At 38.1% G+C, this 20,164-nt stretch overlaps 1 protein-coding gene across 10 annotated transcripts in view; it reads left to right on the top strand.

Annotated features, from left to right (window-relative positions):
* The window catches only part of DPP6 (dipeptidyl peptidase like 6), a 1,316,366-nt gene that overhangs the window by 1,050,076 nt on the left and 246,126 nt on the right, over positions 1-20,164 (top strand). The window lies entirely within an intron of this gene.

Below are 20,164 nucleotides of genomic sequence, written 5' to 3' on the forward strand. Positions count from 1 at the left end.
AATTCTAAGGAACCTAAACTTGAAAAATCACCCTCGGGTCCTTTTGTCTCCCTGCTGCTTTCCCACCTATATAACAGGACCATTTTAGTGAAGGCCAGTTACTTTTCTTTCTAACATGTCATCAGTGAAAGGGAAGGTGGCAGTTATTTCACCTGCCCCACTAGCAGCGGCAAGTGATAGAGCTCACATTTCCTACTCCTAAGACCATTTTTTGCTGCATTTTTCTATGAGTCAATGAAGAATGCAGAGAAATCCTAGTTGAGCTCTGTTGTACTCACACTGGCTCATTTCATGGCATTTGGGCTTCTGCTTTAAAGAAAAAGAGATTTTTAAAGTAGTCTATTAAAGTTGTAAAGATTCACGCTACCCAAATGTCAATAATTCGACATAAAGGTATTGGATGAAGAGATTATTCTTGAAATGCCAAAATACTTTTAAAAATAGAACAAAAGGGCAGGAGGATAATAGATCTGAGGAGTGAAATGCATTTGCTTCATACATCTCTCAGGTATGGGCATCTGCTGAAAGGTTGGCAGGCATGGGGGGAAACTTCAGATTCAGTTTGATATCAATTGCAGATGGAAGGGTCAAGCAGGAGACGCTGCCGTAGCCTTCCACGAAGCTCCCACAGCAGCACTGAGCCATCACAAAGTGCATGGGGCTCAGGACAGCCAGGAAGGCATCAGAAAGCTGGGAGCAAGACAGTAGGCACCCAGGAACCCAGACTTTGGATTTAGAAGCTCTGATTTAGAAACTCCATCAGTAGTGTCATGGACCAACCTCATCGGTCTCAGAATGTGAAGTTTCTGAATGTGAGCCTTAGAAGGAAAAGATACTTATTTTGTTTGTGTTTTCTTTTTCCAGGGTCATTAATAACACATGTTTTGGAGTCAAAAAGGCCTGTCAGATCCTGGCTTTGGCACTGATAGCATGACTTTGATCAAGTTACTCTCTCTAAAGTCCCAGTTTGCTCAGCTATAAAATGGGGATAATCATGACTACCTGTAGGGGTTATTATATAGATTAAATTAATATATTTAAAGTATATGGCTTAGAACCTAGTATAAAGAAAGCACTCAATAAACAATGGTTGTTATTATTGTTCCTATGGTGATTGCTACTTGGTTTAACCAAAAGGTGGAGAATAGGAAGAAAAATAAGCATTTCGTCAAATGAAAGTTTGTTATTTATGAGAAGGTTAGTGAAGCTGCACTTGATAAAGCAGGGAAATGCACAATGTAACCCAGAAGTTTGGGTGAGTGTCCAGAGGGCTTAGTGCCAAGCCATAATTTTTATCACCATCCCAGGATCCTTGCATATAGCTCTCCCCAACTTACAGGGAGTAAGGAGCATTGTTCTGGAAACCTATTCATCAATTTCTATTCCTCTAAGCTTTTAGCACCTTGATAAAATGTCTTTCTCTTTAGAAAAGGCCATTGGGAGGTGACAGCAATTCCCTTGCTCTGATGCCAACCCAGAAATTATCCCTTGAGCAGAAAGAACATGTTCTTTGTAAAAAGTCCATGTATCTTCCTGCTTCCCTCTCCCAACTCTTCTGTAAACCAGCTCAGCCCATCAGCTGGCCAGCAGTTCTCAGCATTTCCAGGGAACTGAGCAGAAATGGGACTAGCTGCCTCCTCGAAGTCACAGCTGTTTTCAAGGACATTATTGCTCACCCAGTTTTACAGAAAGTAACAAAGGGGGCAGGAAGCATTTTATTGAAGTTGACAAATCCAACGAGGGGAGAAAGATTGATCTTTCCAGCAAGAGGAGATTATTTAACAAAATGTCGTGCACATGGAGAGGATCAGACTGAAGTGACATCTCATTAATAACTTATAAAAGCATCTAATCATTTTGGGTTAATTTGGTATTCATTGTAAAAACATTCATCATGAGCACTGAAGTCCATGACAGTAGCCACAAAATTAATATCCCAGGGATGGAAATCGCCTTATGTATCGTCAAATAATGGATGGAGCCAGTTTAGTGAGTGATTTACTAGCTCTACCAAGGATACCCTTCAAATTTAATACAATATGTTATCACTTTGTGACTCCGCGAGACTAAATCAGTTTAATACTCACTTGCACTCAAGTAAATAAACTGAGTTTTTTTGTAATTAACCTGAATGGATGAGGTAGAATAACAGACTTACCTACTGATCATAGTTAAAGAACTAGGAGAATTGAGAAATGATTCTCAGGGCAGTGTCCTTCTACGAATAGGCTCTCTGAAGATACAGGGATTTCAAAACAACCAAATTTATAATTGTGGAAATATAAAAAAAAGAAAACAATGTAAATAGACAATTGTGAGGCAGTGAAGGTTTTTTTATTTTAAGCTTTTGGCATGCTATATGAATATAGGAGAGGGACATAAGAGAAAATTCATTCTTAAAACAATATGAAAATAAATGGCAAAGTACATGAGATACTTAAAGATGTTCCCATACTTTAGCACAGAAATCCCTTTCCTGAGAACATAGCCTAAAGAAAATATTAAAGAGGAGCCCAAAGCTATATAAACAAACACATTCAACACACTGTTATCCATAATAATAATTTTTAAAAGCTGAAAATATCTTAAGTGTTTATTGGAGAACACTTTGGGAAACTATGGTCCATTGACAGGATGAACTATTTTACAACCATTAAAAATTATTATAAGAGGGGAAACGGACTTTGGCCCAGTGGTTAGGGCGTCCGTCTACCACATGGGAGGTCCGCGGTTCAAACCCTGGGCCTCCTTGACCCATGTGGAGCTGGCCATGCGCAGTGCTGATGCGCGCAAGGAGTGCCCTGCCACGCAGGGGTGTCCCCCACGTGAGAGCCCCATGCGCAAGGAGTGCGCCCGTGAGGAAAGCCGCCCAGCGTGAAAAGAAAGAGCAGCCTGCCCAGGAATGGCGCCGCCCACACTTCCTGTGCCGCTGACAACAACAGAAGCGGACAAAGAAACAAGACGCAGCAAACAGACACCAAGAACAGACAACCGGGGGAGGGGGGGAAATTAAATAAATAAATAAATCTTAAAAAAAAAAAAATTATTATAAGAAAGACCGTATGGGGACATGAAAGTATATCAGCTATTATATAATATTAAAAATAAGGCATTTAGTATATGTTTACATGTGGGAAAAGATCAGAAATCAATATATTAGTCAAAATAATTATTTTGGCCTGGAGAGACTGGATAATTTTCCTCTTTCTAAAGTTTTAGGTTTTGTTTTGTTTTGCTTTGTTTTGCTTTGTTTTGATAATTTAGCGATAAAATATATTCATTAAAAATTAAAAAACAAAGAAAATGCATTGTCAGAATAGGTATAGGAATTCAGCTCAATAGATATAAGGGTAATCTATTTTGCTGGTGGGATACACACATGAATTAGCGAGATCTTGCCCTCACGGATATTGCTGGACCTTTAATTTGTGGCTTCAAGGCACCACCCAGATATGTCCTTCCTTGTTAGCTCTGTTACAAATCCTCGAGAGAAATTTTCTGGAACTCGCTTTTAACACAATGCAACATTAAGAAAAAAATGAATTTAGGGTTGAAAACTGGACCCAGTCTAGTTGTGCATATTGATCTGTGAGGATGAATTGTTCTCTTCCTCATCAGAGCTTCCTTAATACAATTATGATTAAAACAGCATATTTTTCCTTAGGAAGAATCTAATTTGGGCGCGGACTTGGCCCAGTGGTTAGAGCCTCCGTCTATCACATGGGAGGTCCGCGGTTCAAACCCCGGGCCTCCTTGACCCATGTGGAGCTGACCCATGTGCAGTGCTGATGTGCGCAAGGAGTGCTGTACCACGCAGGGGTGTCCCCCGCATAGGGGACCCCCCTGTGCAAGGAATGCGCCCCGTAAGGAGAGCCGCCCAGTGTGAAAGAAAGTGCAGCCTGCCCAGGAATGGTGCCGCACATACAGAGAGCTGACACAGCAAGATGACAGAACAAAAAGAAACACAGATTCCCGTGCCGCTGACAACAGAAGCGGACAAAAAAAGAGAAGACTCAACAAATAGACACAGAGAACAGACAACTGGGGCAGGGATGGGGAGAGAAATACATACATACATACATACATACATACATACATACATACATACATACATAAAAGAAGAATCTAATTTGCTAGGTTGCCCCCCATCAGCCTTGCAATATTAAGTTAGAGAATTTCAGGATGTCTATCACATAGAATTTATAAGCAGAACCAGGATTCTACATTAAGAACAAATACATTTGATGATAGATTCCTTAGATAATGCCACATGGCAGTTATGAATAAAAACATTTTTAGATATTAGATGGGGGAGGGGAGGACACAATTACATTTGCTGTCATGGGCAAACCCACTGTTTTCCATTACAGGATATTGACATTTGGAGATTTTTCTAGTAGGCTGAAGGGTGACCTGCACTATTTGTACTGATAAGAATTCTTTTTAATGTGTATAATGGGATTCTGTAGTTTCATGATGGAATTTTCCCATTTGGGTAGAGGGAGCACCTTTTTATAATAATTCCTAAAATGTTTCACAATTGCAAAATATCAAACAGTTCTAGCTCCTCATATATGTAGAAGAACCATGACCTTTTCTTCCTCTAAACTACTTTAATATTGTCAGTCCCACTTTTTGGAGCAGTTAATCTTATGCTTCTTTGTTTTATTATTCAACTATTTCACTTTTGAATAACTTTATTTCCCAGAACAAACGTAAGCTGCTCAAGGACAAAGAATGTTTTTCATTACATTTTTTATCTTCTACAGTTCATTGCTCTGTATTGGGTAGAGTGAAGGTTCTCAACAAATACTTGGTAAATGAATGATAGTCGGAAGGGAGAATAAGCTTAATGTCATATTTATGGACATGAGGCCACAAAATTCATGGAAATTGTGTAAACTTGATGTTATAGCCTAAAAATTTTAGGATTTAACAACTTGTATGATGCTCAGTTAACTCAGTATTTGAGACTATGAGCAATACCAAAGAAGACATGCTGGCTTTTTGAATCAGATGTATTTATAAAAATATGTTTCACAGCCTGAAAGGTCTTAAAACAAAGATGTGTTTTTCCACTATTAAAACCTGTGGCGAGCAAGCAGAACTGAGCAGAGCACAGAATCAGAAATCTTTGGCTTTCCAAAGGAATTTTGAAGATGAAAGCATCCCCATTCGTTTTCTACCCAGACATGAAAGATGCTTACATACTTTTTAATTTGGTAGAGAACAGTGATTTGTGTTCCTCATTCATCCCTCCATTTCAGAATTAAGATTTTCCCTCATTATAATAACCTGTGAAGCTTTTCATGTTTATTCAGTGATAGTGAAACAGAATAGAGACAAGTAAGACCCAAGAAGGAAAACATTTATCTCATTTAAAGCAAGACATTTCCAAGAACTTTTGGAGGCATTCTAGCAACATCCAAGTCAATTATTTGTAAATGATTCCTCCTGTCTTTTCTTACAATCGGACTTCATGAGACTCTTTTGACAATCTGTTAGCCCTTAATGAAGTTATTATAAACACTTAAAAGTAATGATACTTTTTTTTAAAGAACCTTTCTTGATACAGATGTCTTTCTACCTTTTGGCATCATTATTCTCATAACCCATGAAGTTTTATTATTTTCCTTCCCCGACTCTCAGGGAACAAGAGTGTCTTACTTATGGCAAAGCAATGATAAAAGTCAGCATAGATAATGAGTCAATTTAAACTACAGACCGAGTTTTATTTCTTTTATGCTGTTTATTTTATGTATATCATGGCTAAAATCTAGCCCAGCTATTTCCACTATAAAGAACAATTAGCAAATTAGTGAATTGATTTTTCTATTTGTTCTTCAATTTGAAAACCTAATCGCTTATCTGAATGGTTTTAGTTTTTACTATAGTAGCCTTGATGGCCATTAACAAATGAAATTAGGTTTCAATTCCTCAGTTAGGCCTGATTTAGTCAATGTGAATTATATGTATTGGTAAGCAAATACATACGTAAGTCCAGGCAAACACTTGTATTGGACACTGCCCGCTGACTGTCCCATATCTACATCTTCAGTCTATCTCTCTTTCAGGGTCCATTCCTACTGTGCCACTCCATGCTGGCTTCCCATAAGTAGCTCAGACTCAGTTTATCCATCAGCTAACCTCACCATTAGTTCTACCAAAACTTCTGTGGCTCTTCTTGCAATAATCATTACTCTCTGTGTGGTACCACCATCTCCTCAATTGCCCAAGCCTAAAACCTGGCATTCCCAACTCCTCTGCTTTCCTCATTCCCCACTAGATGCATCAAGATCTACAGATTCTACTTTCTTGATATTATTAAAATGCATCCTTATTTTTTTTCACTTTATTTTCAAAGAAGCTTTAGGTTACAGAAAAGTCACATAGAAAATATAGGGGATTCCCCTATATCCAACCCCCTTCCCTTCTCACATTTTCTTTTATTGATAAAGTGAAAAAAATAAGACATTGGAGGAACATAAAGAAGAAATTGTCACTGTATGTTAAAGATAACATATCTTATGGTGATGAAAGACACAATGGAAGTTTTTAAATATTTTTTATTTTTTACTTTTTGTTTTTAATTTTTATATTTTTGTTTTTTATTATTTTATTATCTTCTCCCCAAGCATGGGACAGGACTCCCAGGGATACGCCTTCCTGGCACCAAGGTATTATTACCAATAACCAACTAGTGATGCATTTGGAAAAAACCTTGATCAAAAGATGAAAATATTAAATACAAGTGAGTTTTTATGGCTAAGAGATTTCAAAGTGAGTCAGGAGATCATTATAGAGCTTACACTTACATATATCTCAGGAGGCTCTCATTGAATGCAACAGTAAACTGTGCCTGAAGTAGGGGTGCTCCTGAGAGCTCTAGAGACATCTAGACACTATAGGCATGGCAGACAATCTCAGGAATTTGTCACCCTGTTAGTGGGCACCTTGAAATACATGTTCCCCAATGTAACAGAGTTAGAGTCATTTATAATTTCCCTATACATGGCTCTTCTGCCCCTTTTATTTGAGCCTATAATTAGCACTATGCCCATTAAATTATATGTACCAGAGACTTAAATCTTCTGGCTATTCACATACCTTGATCCCTGAATCTTAGCAAAGTTGCAGCCAACACTCATTGCTATTGTTCATTGGACTCACCTATGACAGCTAACAAAATGATGATGATGGACAACGCCCATCCCAAAAAACAGAGAGTATCTACAACTGTGAGCAAGACAGTTCCATCCATCTGCCCCTTGAGATCTAAGTTCCTTCTCAATCAGAAACAGAGTGGGCATGACCATCCTAAAATCCTCAAGATTAAGGAATGAACAAACATTAGGTAGGAATGCAACTGTGGACTAAAGTAGACTTACTATTATTCTAACAATGGAAGAACTTGTAACATTGACAATAAAGGCAGTGGCTACCAGAGTTTCTGAGAGAAAGGAGAGGGAGCAACAGGTGTTACATGGGCATTTTTTGGAAATTGGAATTGTTGTGAATACATTGCAATGACTGACATAGGGTATTATGCATGTTGTCAAAACCTATAAAAATATGCAATACAAAGTGTAAACTATAATATAAACTACTGACCATGGTTAGTAGCAATGTGTCAATATGTGTTCTTCAATTGTGATAATACTACACTAATGAAAGATGATGTTAATGGGGATAAACGTATAGAGGGATAGGGTGCATGGAAATCCCTCTCTATTTTTGATGTAACATTTATGTAATCTAAAGCTTCTTTTAAAATAAAATTAGAAAACAGAAAACAAAAAGGCATCCTCTTCTCTCCATTCCCATTGCTGTTGTGTTAGGCCACCATCATCTTGCACCTAGGATTCCTGTGATAGCTGCCTACTGGGTATCTCTACCCTACTAGAGCATGTCCTCCTTTCTAGAGCTGAGATTTTTCCTAAAATGCAAATATGGTCATGCTAAATTTCATATGTAAAATCCTTCCATTGTTTTATATTGCCTTTAGGATGAAGCCCAAACTCCATAACATGTTTTACAAAACCCCTGTGCTTTCAGTTATCTCTCCAGCCACCCTGCCTCTCCCAGACTGAGGTCTAGCCATAATGAAGCATATCCAGTTCCCCAACTGTCCCATACTCTCTCTCTTTCTCACCTGCAGGCCTTTGCACTTGCTGTTCCTTCAGTCCAGAACACACTCTTAATCTCCACTCCCACCTCCTCACCCCCCACCCTTCTTTGCTTGCTAAAAGCCACCTTACCTTTCAGGTCTCAGCTTAGACCTCCCAACATTCAGGAAATTTTCCTATCTCCTCATTCTACAGCCAAGGTTAGGCTAGAGACCCTTCTTCTATATTTTCCTATCACTGTGTCAGTAGCATTATCACTATACTTACCACACTGTATTGTTATGTCCTGTTTACTTATTTTCTTCCCCAGCAGACTATAAGCTCCTGAAGAACAGGTACTTCCTTCTATTCACTAATGTGAATTCACTAATTCACCAATAGCCAACCCCTAGTACACTCTTGACTATCAATAAGCATTTATTAAGTATTCAAAAGCTGAATGAGTGATTCAATCAATATGTATTATTTACAATTACCTTTTCCTCATCAACCCAAGATTCATTTGTGATCTTGTTTTTTGGTATTTTCATCTATTGTTAAAGTTAGATGACGTTCTATCTTAGGCCATAACTTGTGATGTATTTCTCTTAAATCTTAACCTTCTCAGTCTCCAGATGAGTCATAATTACTCATGATATCATCTTCAAACTCAGGCTCAGCCAAATTCCAGTACATGTGCATGTACTTATTTAATTAATTTTCTCTATAGCCATGGAAGCTCCTAGTTTTTAAATTAACTGAGGGATGTGAACATTTAACGGAACTTGAGTCATTAAAATGTCTTCTAAAGTCACTGCTCTCTATTACCTATAAATCTAATCACCAGAGGACACGGTTTCTGGTCAGTGAAACTTGCTTAGTGAATTCTGTCTTTTAAATTTCCTGTCTGTTGCTGCATTATAAGATTAGTTAACTACAATATCTCCATACCAGAAGGCTCTGAATAATAAAAGAATAAATTGGTAAATGGAAAAGTAAAATAATATCTGGTGTAGGCTGATGAAGCATAATAGAACATTGCCGTAGCACATCTTATTCTTAAGTAAATTTAGCCATCTCCCCACATTCCAGCTAAATCATATCAACCACGGTAAATCTGTGCAATAACACAACCAGCCTGTCAAGCAGCTGTTAGTCCTGTCTTTCACCTCCTGGGTCATAAAGATACGTGCCAATGTATTTGTAATTTCCCAGTGAGGTGGAGGAGTCTGTAAATCCTTTCTTCCAGTAAGGCTAAAATTTTATTGGCCAGGGGTTCAACAGCCTGGTACACAGTGAAATAAAAGGGTTATGGGGGTAGATTGTTTAGACTAATGGTTCTTGACCAGCTGTACTTCAACTTTTAAAAATGCCAATGCCTTGGCTCCATGCCCAGGGATTCAGGTTGAGTTGGACCAGGGTGGGGCCAGGCATCTGTAGATTTTAAAGCTCCCCAGGTGCTTCTGGTGTGCAGATGGATTTGAGAACTACTCATTCAGATGCCTGAAGGCAGGACAAGGGACTGTGAAGCTTCATCATCACAATTCCAACTTTATGACACAAGAAGGAATCTGTAGATTGTGTTTTGAATCATCAGGCCTATAACAAGAATGAATTACATATGAAGCTGCCAGTCATTAAAACATTCCTAGTGAAATCTTTGCTCCAAAAAGGCAGCTGTACTTCCAGGTTGCTGCCAGTAGCACTGCGGATTGTGTGGGCTGGGGCCCGTCAATTCAGTTCAATTCAAATAGAAGATCAAGACATGGCAAGATTGTTTGGCTTTCTTTCCTTCTTGGCAAGGAATCATTTCCTACATTGATAGATGCTATATGAAATATTAATCATTTTCATGTGATTTTTCTCAGGTCAAACTTTAAACAATGACGGGTACTAAAAAGGGAGCCTCATATCATGGAAGAGCTGGGTTTCAGAGAGTGAGTTGTCACTACTTGACTGCATAGGTTGGGACACAATAGCTAATAAATAACAGCTACCCTTTATGTAGGGTTTGCTATGTGTCAATCACCATGCTTGGCATTTTACATAGATTGTGTCTTTTTCTCACAATATCTTCATTTTACAGTAAGATTTTACAGAAAGTTTTAGAAATTTGTCCAGTATCCCACATTAGTGATAACATTGGGACTGAAGGCCAAGCTCTCATGTCCTAAAGGAATTTTTCCTCTGTACCAAATTTTATGTCTAAGATCAGTATCCTCAGTAGGAAAACCAGAGTAACATATCACAGATTTAACTTCAAGACCGAATGAGTTAATGTTTGTAAAAGGGCTTTGAAAAATCTCTTCTATTCCCTGCCAATACAAAATGTTATTTTTACCATGAATGGTGGTATATGTATTCAAGGCCATCCATAAGAATATATTTCTGTGATATTCAGAAACTGGATGTCCCCTGATACAGCCTCTGATATAATTAATCTAATACCCTTATCTTTCTCCCTACTGAGTCTTCTAAAAGGAAATGAAACATTTGCCTAGCTGTGATATTTCCATCTGAAATATTTGCAGTTTCCATAAATGAGCTGTCAAACCCCACAGCAGATACAAAACCCCAAATGGAATAAAAGTTTCCTCCTATGAGCAGGATCATTAGTCTGCTATAGTATTACTCAAATTTGAATTTAAAAAATAAATCTTGGAGGGTCTCTTTCTCCAAGGGGTGACCTAAGCATTTTTTTGTTTTTTAGTTTTCTCTATTCACTTTTTTTAGGTGCTCTTTTCTATGTTAAGGAAATAGTTTAGAATTCAAAAGCTTATATATAAAACACATGTATGAAATAGAAAAATATTAAAATGAACTCTTAGTCAGTGTCAAAAATAAGTTATCAAAACTACGGTCCTGTGAGTCCAACCAACCCCATTCATATTCTCCTCTCCACCTCAGTTACTGCTGTTCTGAATTTTCTTTATGCTTCCCTTCTGTTTTTTAAGAATAATTTTACTACATATTTGTGAATCCCAAAATTATAAATCTATGTATCTGTTATATTTTATATAACCTATATAACTGTTAACCATACTGTGTGTGTGTGCATGTGTGCATGTGCATATGTGTATTTCTCTACTTGCTTTATTCACTCAACATGGTTCATAATAGTCATGGATATTGTTATATCTAGCTGTAATTGAATCTCCTTCAGTACAATATAGGAATGCACTGTACAAATATATTACAATGTGTTTATCTGGTCCCCTGTCCATGGATATGCATGTTATTTCCAGGTTTTAAAAATTTAAACTCTTGGTATATACGTTTTTTTGTTCATGCTTCCTAGTGCACATATGCCAAAGTTTTTATAGGTTTAATTTATATATATTTGATTACTAATGAGGTCAAACATCTTCTCATAGGTATATTTACCGCCCATGTTACAACTCTGAAAAATTCCTCTTCATGTCTTTTACCAATTTTTCTTTGGGGCTGTTGTTACTTTCTTACTGGTTTGTAAAAGTTGTTCATGTATGTTGGAACCTAATCATTTGTCAGGTATATTGTTGCCAATGTCGTCTTTGAGTTTATAGCTTCTCTTTGCACCATCAGTAGATATGCTTTGGTAGGGAAAGGTGTTGATTTCAATGAAATCAAATTTATCCATTTATGGCTGGCATTTTTTAATGTCTTTTTAAAGAAATTCTTCCCTACCCTGAAGACAGAAAGATGTTCTCCTTTATTATCTGCTAATATCTTTATAATTTCATCTTTCACAATTGTGCCCTTTAATCCACCTGAAATTGACTCGAGGGTAGGGTGTGAAGCATACTTACAATTATTTTTCCTTAAGAATAACCAATTGTCTGTGAACCATTTATTGAAAAAGTCCTCCTTTGCCTACTAATCTTCAGGGTTGCCTCTATCAACTTTCCCTGTAAGTATGAGTTTGGTTTGGGAGCCTCTGTTATGTTCCAGTGGTTTTTGTCTACCACTGTAACAAAACCACGCATTCTTTTTTTGGGGGGTACCATTTTTTTTGTCTTTATTTATTTTTTTAATGTTACATTCAGAAAATATGAGGTCCCCATAGACCCCCCACTCCCCTCACTCCACTCCTCCCCCCATAACAACAACCTCCTCCATCATCATGAGACATTCCTTGCATTTGGTGAATACATCTCTGAGCACCGCTGCACCTCATAGTCAATGGTCCACACCATAGCCCACACTCTCCCACAGTCCACCCAGTGGGCCATGGGAGGACATACAATGTCTGGTAACTGTCCCTGCAGCACCACCCAGGACAACTCCAAGTCCCGAAAACGCCCCCACGTCACAAAACCACACATTCTTAATGACTAGAGCTTTATACTGGGTATGACACTGGATGCAGCCAGTCCCTAATCATCTAGTTCTTCCAGAGTGCCTTGGAATGCCATGCACATGCACATACATACACATAAATTTTAGAATAAGTTCATTTCTTCTACTGAAAACATTTTTGAGAAATTAATTGGATTTGAATTAAATTTAGACATCAGTTTAGGGAGAATGTTTAGTCTTGTGCTATTGAATCTTCCAAAACATGATATAGTTCCCAATTTATTTACTTTAAAAACATGTTTTTCACTACAGTTTTATAATTTTCTCCATAAATGGTTTGCAAATCTTAGGTTTATATTTATTCCTAGATATTAAATGTTTTTGCAACTATTGCATATGTTTTGTTGCTTAAAAATAGAATTTTTCTGAGTGATTTTTTAGGAGGTACTGGGGATTGAACTCAGGACCTCATACATGTGAAGCGCATGCTCAACCACTGAGCTATACCTGTCATCTAACTGAATTTTACTGGTGACTAGAACTGTATCAGTATCCAGCAACCTTGATAAACTCATATATTTCCAATTGGATTTTGTAGTTAGACAACAATATCCTTTGCAAATAATGACAAATTTATTTCTTCCTTTCTAATAACTAACTTTTGTTTCTTTTTCCTCTCATACTGCACTCTCTAGAGCCACTGATACTATGCTGAATACAATGGTAATGGTGGGAATCCTTGTCTTGTATCTGATCACAAAAGAAATGCTTTCAAATTTCTACCATTTATTATGAAGTTGCTATAGATTTTTTTGGTAGAGGTCCTCAGTCAGATTAAGGAAGTTATTTGTATTTCAGTTTACTCTGAAGTTTGTTTGTTTTCTTTGGGTTTGTTTTGTTTTGCGGTTATCATTTGTGTTTCATTTTTCTTTGTTATGAATGGATTTTGAATTTTATGAAAAGCAGTTTCTGCAGCTATATATATGATCATGTGTTTTTTCTCCTTTATCTGTCAAAGGGCCGTACTCTAGTGATGAACATAAAAGCAGCCTGACATTACTGGAATAAATACATTTGGTCATGTCATATTTTGTTTTATATACATTGCTGGGTTGTTTTTTTTTAAGATTTATTTTTATTTATTTCTCTCCTCCCGCCCTGGTTGTCTGCTCTTTTGTGTCCATTTGCTATGTGTTCTTCTGTGTCTGCTTGCATTCTCAGCGGCACCAGGAATCTGTGTCTCTTTTCGTTGAGTCGTCTTGCTGCATCAACTCTGTGTGTGTACATGGTGCCTCTCCTAGGTGGGCTGTGCTTGGGACAGCTCTCCTTGTGGGCGCATTCCTCATGTGTGGGGCTCCCCTACACGAGGGGCAGCCCTTCATGGCATGGCACTCCTTGCACGCAGCACCACTGTGCATGGGCCAGCTCACCACATGGGTCAGGAGGCCCTGGGTTTGAACCCTGGACCTCCTGTATGGTAGGCAGATGCTCTATTAGTTGAACCACATCCGCTTCCCCCACTGCTGGATTTTCAAACTTTATTTTCTTTAAGATTTTTGCATCTATGTTAATGAGTAAAATTGATTTGCCAATGCGATTAGTTCCATTATTAAATTGGACTTAAATCACTTTATTAAAATAGTACTTTAAAAGTACAAACGTGGAACTATATATAAAATTATGTAACTATAAAAATAAATGTTTTATGAGTGAACTTCAAAAAATCTATAAAACCAACAAATTTAAAAGCAATGATATCAATTTATAGTACTGCTGCTTTATAGAAACTGTTTTGCAATTGAAACATGTTTACAGTACTGATTGTTCCTATGCTTATATTCTGAATCCCTGTGTTATAGTGTGCCAAGTCATGACTTAATTTTTCATGATTTTTCTTTATTTGACCTACTTGGAAACCTCCTTTGAAATAGTATAGGACAAAGTTACTTATATGTTGTTTGGCAGGAATGCTCCTTTGCATATCAACGCACTTTCATTCTCTACTCACAGACTCAGAACAACTAAAGTAGTACCCCTTTGTACCCACAACTAAAATTAGATGATAGGACCTTGTTATTAAATGGTCATCCAGGTGGTCCAGGATGTTATTAAGATTCTCATCAAAATGAAAAGATGAGATGAAAAAATCTTTTCAAAGAACATATGTCCTCAGATTCCTACATTCTTGAAACTCAGTTTGAGAAACATCCATCCAGAGGTTTATTCAGATGGGACCATTAGTAGGATTTCTTAGGCTTTCAACAAATGTTAGCCTTCCACTGGGAAGAACATTGATGATAAATAAATAAATAGAACCAAGGTGAAGAAGTATTGCTCTAGGAAAGAAGCTCCAGGAAAATAATTCAGGTCTTCATAGACTTTAGACCTTTTATACTGCCCTTTTTTTTTTAAGGAGGTACAGAAGATTGAACCCAGGACCTCATACAGTGAAGCAGACACTCAACCATTAAGCTACACCTGCTCCTTTACATTGTCTTTAGTAACTGTTTTCCATGATGAACTGAAGAGAAGACTGAACTATTTCAGTGGAAGCATAGTGCTATCATATTCTAGTTGAACTCAATTTTTCCAGATAGAGTTATCTCAATCTATGGGAAGAAGAGGAAATAATCTCACTACCTGGCCTAAAAGGTGTAGGGCTTATATGTATACAGTTAACACCTTTTTCACCATCATTGTGCAGAGATGAGTAGGACTGATCTTTCTTCGTCATGCTCAACCCATTCCCTTTGGTTATTTTCCCCCTTTAAGGCTGCCTTTACTTTCATTTTAAACTGATTTGCAATAAATGCAAGTGTTGAAGACAGAAAACCCCATGATTTCATTTGCTCTGCTCTTGTCCTTCCTTTCATTCTGTAAGTATTTGAGAGTTTTCTACATGCCAAACCAGCCTTTTTTTTTTAATGATCACCCTGCTCTAAGTCTTCCTTGGTGAGTCCCCCATTTTACACTGTTTACCCTAAATGAGTTAAGAGTGAAGTTCTTGGTTTCAAAAGACACCATCTTTATTAGGCAGAAAAGGATGCTTTTTTTGGGTTACCTGCAACATGCAACTTTAAAAGTGTTTGGAAGCAACGCAAACACTTTCCTAAGACTGTTCGTCTCCATTTTCCCCAGGTGGAGTTCCCTAATGTTATGCACAAGGTGCTGAGCATTCAGCTGATGGTCTGGGGCATAATCTGAGGTGGTACCTGGAGCAAAGTGTTCAGGAAGATTGCATTACATAGTAAAGAAAGCATTCTGCTTTCAATTCTTTTTCAAATTTTGGCTTACTGACTGGTAGAAAGTCTTTCACAGCATCTAATGCTCACTAGTCTCCCTCTTTAACAAAGAGAAAGAATGTGAAACTGGCCTGGAGAGATAGTAATAATGCTTTGTTTTTTGAGGTGTTTACTTTTATGTTTACCACCTCTTCATTGCTAAAGAGACTGGAGTTCCATTTGTACTAGTGGTACAAATTTCCTTTATAAATGAAACCTTTTTACATAATAAAGGAATCGACTGAAAGAAAAAAAATAAGCAAATAATAGGTCCAGTATTACTCTGAATTGCAACAAATCATGAAGATAGTCAATGATTAGCCTTCCTTGGAGAAGTACTTCTATAAAAAGAACGCAGTATTTTGAATCAGCAAACGCTGAATTGAACCCCAGAACTGCCACTTACAGGGCTGTGTGGTTTCTAGGACCCTTCTGAGCCTCACTTTCCTCATCTGTAAATAATGTCAAAATACAGCACAACAACTCTGTGCAATAATCGGTAGGTATTACTTGACGTAGTAAATATTATTTCCCTTCCTTGACCACTGTTATTGTAGGAGAATTCTATTAGCTTTAATCTATCTCCTATCTATTATCTTGCATCTGGGCCCAAAATATAATAATTTTAACTCCAAAGGTGAGAAAATTACAAAATAGACAAACAGGACTTTGGAGCAAGGCAACCTTATTAGCTCTTTTGACCTTGAGCTTTTGGAATCAATTTCCCTATCCATAAAAAGGGAATAATTCAGATACCTATTTTTCAAAATTATAGGCAGAATTGGAGGTAATATATATTATCACATAGAAGTTGCCTTTGGAATAGTTTTTTGTTTTTTTTTTTTTTTTTGCGTCATGCTTGATTCCTTTATTTATGTCACACTCTACATCCAATCCATCAACAAATCATATATTCATAATCTGTTTTTCTCCTCTCCATGGAAGGTCCTGGTCTAAGCCAATATTGTTTCTCATTTGAGCTATTGCAAAGCCTCCTAATTGCTTCTGCTCTTAGCACTTTTAAAATGTAAGTCACATCCTGTCACTCCTTTAGTCAAAACCTTCCAATTGCTCCTCATTCTCTCCAAGTAAAAGCCATTCTCTCCAAGTAATCTGGCCAGATTACCCAGTTTACTCATGCACTCAATAAAAAATAGCTATTTTGTAGCTCATATTCGAGAATTACCATGATTTCCTTACTTGGTATAATAACCTTGTTTTTCTTTTAAGTAGTATCATCATTTGCATAAAAAATTTTTCAGCATTTGGGTCGGAGGGGGGATCATTTAAAAAATATTTGGGTTCAAGAAGTAAAAGGATTTTTAGGGGTCATTCTCCAGGACTCTGAGAATCTGAGTTTTCCAATTATAATTTATGTGAATCAAGTGTAGCTACACATTCTAAATGGAGATTAATTAAATGCTTTGAGTCATTTAATGTATACTTCTACTTATCATCCTTTTGGTCCTTGTGGTACTTTTATTGGAAAACTGTTCCCTCATCTATTTTTCCACTGATCGTTAAACTCTACCTTTACAAGAGGCTTTTTAAGGATTAAAGGAAGGTAATTTGGCTCCTCTAAGAGGAATTTTTAGAGGCAATAGCCTCTACATTTAATGTGAATTTTAGTATAACTGTTCCATTGCAATTGCAATAACATATTAGTTTCTAATAAGGGAAAGCAAATGCTGAAGAGGCCATGAAGGAAGATCCTCGCCGATGATGATATCATTAGTCCCTTCCAAGTCACATTTTCATAACACTGAGTGATATTATGCAGCTTGGCTGTCTCCCGATATTATAAGGAGTTTGAAATTTTGCTTTATTAATTAACATTTTCATTTTGCTAAAATTTTGGAGTGTACTGATTTTCCAGAAGTGGTAATTACCAAGCTCACAGCAGAAGGTTAGCTGCATATTAAAATATTTCATCACATGCTCCCTGCTGAGCTAAAAGATGTCCTCATTCAACCGAGCCAGCCTGGAAGGAAGCCCCCTGGCAGGTTCTGCTCACAGCCTTGAGGGCCTGTTCTGAACAAGGCTGTATCCTAGGGTTCCAGTAGGACTATGCTCCTAAAAGAATTATGGTTGCATTTACCTTTATGTGAAATCTGTTCATGGGCATAAAAGCCTGATGTGTGACATAAGAAAACCATTGCATCCCCTGGCTACTTCTCCTACCCTGCAACTCCAGGCACAGAGTTCCCTGATAGGCGTGTGACTCCTCATGAGTCTACAGGTTGCGGGAGTTTCTGTCTAAGTCTAAGTAAAAACAGAGGGACTCTCCTAAGAACACCCCTCCTGAGTGTTATAAGAGTGGCTAATGCACACACAGACATGAAGGTTTATAGATCTGTATATGTATCCATGTAAGAAGATGTAAGGAGTTTGGCATATAGGTAAGAAATTTGTATTAATTAGTAATTTGCAGCATTGTCCACACCAGGAGTTTTCAGTCCTTGATCTCTTGAGGCCCTGCATAGCTCTCCCTGTCAGTTACAACAGTCATCTAAGCCTGGGGTGACCAACTGTCCCAGTTTTCCCGGGGCTGGGGGTTTCCCAAGGCTTTGAATACTAATACCAGACCGTCCAAGGCAAAGCACGACAGTTGCTCACTCTACCTACAATTCTCTGTAAGCTTTCACGGCACCTCCCTTTCCTCGCACCTCAACTCATAAGATTTAAAACCTCCGACTCCCTTTCCCCTAGCACACACACTCACATATATGATTCTCATCCAGTTGCTTAATCCTAATCTTATGAGTCAATTAATTAACCTCTTCCCCTGCCATCTCCCAATGTGCCTGAAAAACTGAGATTTGTAAACTTGAACCACACTTTGGAAGGTTGTATCTTCTATTTTGTCATTTAAAAAGGACCTGTGTCTGTGGTCAGAAAGTAATATTTGAAAAAGGGTAGGGTCGAAACGGCATCAAATTACAGGAGATTACTGCTGTGTGGGCTGGTAGTTTGAGACGTTTGAATCTAGAGGAGAGCACAGCACCTTAAACTCTGTGTAGAAGCTGCAGTAATGACCGATTTTGTTTTCTCTTGGAAAATTTGTAAGAGTTGCAGGAGCCCTACGGCAGTCTGTAGACCATGATGTTCTAGCCTCCAAGAAGTACAGCTGTGGCAGAAAACTAGCCAGGGCTGTTAGGGCAACAGGTCAGGGGTTAAGAACTCAAACTAGTCTATAGCCGTGCTGTAGAGTTCCTAGAGTATAAAAGGGAAAAAACCAAAGACATCACCATGACCTAAAAGAGATTAAAATTTAGGTAAGACATATACAGTAAATAAATCTAAGAAAATTATCACAGTATTTTAGAACCCAAAGAATCTTTTCCCTATTTTTAAGTCAAGGGAATTGTACTTAATGATCGCTACAACCCAGAGAAATAATTAACTAAATTATATAGTAGTGATGGCATTAAGGGAATTTAGAGTAAGAGAGATAGAGGTAGTTATAGAAGATAGGACAGACTTGGGCTTTACAGAACTGAAAAAAATTCATTAAAAAAGAGGAAACAGTAGAGAATTTGAGGCAAAATGTATAGTTTCTGCAAAGGCAGGAGGCTGGAATAGGTGCAGTACCTACCAGGTATGAAAAGAGATGGTGGACTAAATCATAGTAATTGAATGCTAGATAGGTCGCCTCTATTGGAAAGAGTTCCTACTGGAACCCTGAATAGACAGTGAGACCTCAGCTGGGATATGGGGACAACTTTGGCTAACTGTAGGCAGATTTATAGAGCAACCAAATTAACTCTGCTCAGGCATTCCCAGAAAACCAAGGACTCCTTCACTCCTGGACCTTGTGTGACCTGACCAAGGAGGAGCCCTGAGAAGGCTTGGCTAATATGATGTCATTAAGAATGACACTTGTGCTTCTATAGCACCCCTCTAGGTATTCCATGCAAATCCTTAAAGTCAAGCTTATTAGCTTCTAGAAGGGCATGTTTTATGAGCTTAGCCTGGAAATCAGTCTGAATGAGAGACAACTTCGTTGTTTCTGCTGTCCTAACTCTTATGAATGGAGGCAGAGTCAATCAGTTACCTAACCATGGAGAAACCTAACAGGTCGCCTTGCCCTGGGGTAAGTGATAATCTAGGATAAAATAGGTAGAGTTGGGGGAACAATGAGAGAGTAACCGTAAGTCCCAGTTGTATCTGGCCCTGGTGTGCCCAGGGCAGGCTAAGGTAGTCCTAGGGGATTAGCAGTAGGGCTCCCTTTCACTCTCAGATGTGTTTCCAGATGATAAATTATAAGTCCCTATGTTAGCCAAGGTTCTATAGGGAAACAGAATCAACAACGGATTCTGTCAATAGTATGCAATTTTATAAGACTCTCTCATGCAGCTATGGGTGTGGGCTCGCTGGCAGTGATTAGCGGCCCACGAGGTCCGGGCAGCCTTCCACGGCTCGGCGGGAAGCCCCTAGGCCAGCGCGTAGGCCTAGGTTCTCCAGGCGTGGGGGACGCGCGGTAAAAACCACGGAGACAGC

Source organism: Dasypus novemcinctus, chromosome 5, assembly GCF_030445035.2.
Source record: "Dasypus novemcinctus isolate mDasNov1 chromosome 5, mDasNov1.1.hap2, whole genome shotgun sequence".
Classification (NCBI taxonomy): domain Eukaryota; kingdom Metazoa; phylum Chordata; class Mammalia; order Cingulata; family Dasypodidae; genus Dasypus; species Dasypus novemcinctus.